A 2,458-nucleotide genomic window follows, 5' to 3' on the forward strand; every position below is an offset into this window, starting at 1 on the left:
CGTCGTGTACGCGTCGCGGCCTCTCGTCGCGTGCTCGTCGTTGGCGCGAGAAAAGAGGCGCGAACAAAAACCGCGCGAGCAGATTGTCGGCCCTTGTCGCAGCTGCGATCCAAAGATATGCACGAACGATTACACGCGTCACTTGGTCATTACCTTTTGCAACAATGGCTGGTTACATTGGTTTAGAGTGCCTTGGGAGAACGCGTCGCGGCGAGATAATAGGTTGCACGTGCCGTCCGTTTCGAAGGATCTTTCTTCCTCGCGGTAAGCACTCTCTCGTAGCCTGTGATTAAATTTAATCTCGCCTACATTGCGAGTAATAATTACGGAATAATTACGAGAACGATCCGCGGATCCGCGGTGTCGACGTCTTTCGAGTTTAGAAAAGAACGTTGTTACGGAACCGCCAACACCGATTACACAGGCGTGGTGAACGTTTAAGTCGGCATATTTGTATTACCGAGCTGACAATACTTTGCGAGCAGCTCGTAGTTAGCACGTAGTTAACTTCGTCGAGACTTCGCCGAGACTGCGTTTACAGGTTTATCCGAAAAGGGATAAACTTCGGGATCTTCGTCTTGCACCGGTGACACCGATGACGAATCATCGTCAGCGTTGCTCGAATAGGCTTCGATCCGGAATATCCGATGGAGGACGTGGCGTGGACGTGATCCCTTGCTAGGTCGGTGTTCGTGTAACTGGGCGCTCGTTGAATCGCAGGATTTCGTGACATCGGCTGCTCTCCATTCTTTCATGGCTGGACTGGTATGCGGGCCGGTTGTATTCCTACAGAAACCAAGAGGTTTCTGTTCAACCTAGAAACCGCTTTCTGCAATACCACGAGCAACGGAGAAAAGACTGGCTAGTAATTAGAAACGATTATTACTCACGCAGAGATCTTGATCATCGCCTTCTTTCTACTTTGCTTGCGTTTATCTTCCACGATCGAGGCTCATCGATGCAGGCGGATAACGGCTAGATCGTACCTAGTAATTAATCTCTTAACGTCTCCAGCGTCTCGTACGTTCGAGAAACTTATTATTCCAATAACTGGCGATATAATATTTTCTTCAATTTCCCTAGCCTACGGTACGAAGGATCTCCTTCGCGAGTTGATCGTATCTGCGTCGAACGCGCGACGAAACAGGGGAATCAACGGCGCGCAGGTTGAAAGTGAAATCAGTATTGCGGAAAGAATGTTGCGCATAACGCGTAATTGAAGACGCCAAGTAGGGTTATGCTACTCTTTTCACGGTTGCATGGAAGACACGGTAAAACGAGCCTCTCGAACGTTCGAATACCATTTTCCCTGAATGGTTAGAACGGCCGTGCCAGCGTGTCCCGGTGAACGCTCTATCTTTCATATCTGATCGCCTCGACGAATCGAAACTTCGATAACGCTTTTTACCAGCGCCCCGGTACAGCCATTCCACCAGTTCCACGGCGAGAGACGAATAATTACGACAACGGTGATTACCGTGCTCACCCGTGTTTTACTTGCACTTGGCCATGCTTATCAGCGAAAGTTAACGAGTCCTTCCGATGAATTAACGAGAGAAAATTGTTTCCACGAGTGCGCTCTGCGCCCTCCTCCATCTCTAGGCGATCCTCTCTTCTCTCCATATTCGGACGAGATCGATTTTCTAATTTAACTACCGCATCGCGACCGACTGCCGAGAAAACGGAACGAAAACAAGAACTGGTTCGATGGCACACTTCTCCACCCACGACCATCAATCGGAGCGCGAGTTTCAGCCTTCGAATCGGTAGACTCGCCTTTCTTCCAAACGAATCGCCGAAATCGATCGGTCGATCCGTGTTAAACCGCGAAGCGAGAAAACAAGAAGCCAAGATCAGCAGACGAAGGAAAGTTTTCGCAACGGGATTACGTAATGTGGAATACGCGCCATTCATCCTGGCGCGCCATGGCGTGCCAAAACGGTGGAAGAAACGCAGAGAATCTGGAGCTGCGGCTCGTTACGAAACGGAGAGAAAAAGGATTCAAAGGTGAATTCATTCTCATCTAAAAGGGATTCGCCGGACCTCGTCTGATCGCGTAACGCTCGTCGCGCTTCAGCCCTGTGGTTAATCGCGCCGTGCTAACGTTATTACGCATTCCGCGTTCACAAGCCCCGAGACACATAATGGGAAAGTGGTCGGAGGTAACGGGGCAAGAGCCCGTAAATGGAAGACTTTCTCTGACGGAGGCGTCGTGGGCACGCAGGGTCAAAGTCTGCTTTGAACGCGAGAGCTTTGATGTTCGACCGGGTTTTTAGATCTTCAACGAGAACCGTTATCCGGGTCGAGGAATGGATCGAGAGTAAATTCCGACTAGCTATCCGACTCCGGATCGTGTCAGTTGCTAGCTCTCCGGTTGATCGATAGTTCGTTAGTCTCCTAAAGCGGTACTTTAATAACGTGGTTGTTCGGGAAATATAGGTGTCCCGGATTTAGGATA

Source organism: Eufriesea mexicana, unplaced genomic scaffold (assembly GCF_001483705.2).
Source record: "Eufriesea mexicana isolate 0111107269 unplaced genomic scaffold, ASM148370v2 scaffold1837, whole genome shotgun sequence".
Taxonomy (NCBI): Eukaryota; Metazoa; Arthropoda; class Insecta; order Hymenoptera; family Apidae; genus Eufriesea; species Eufriesea mexicana.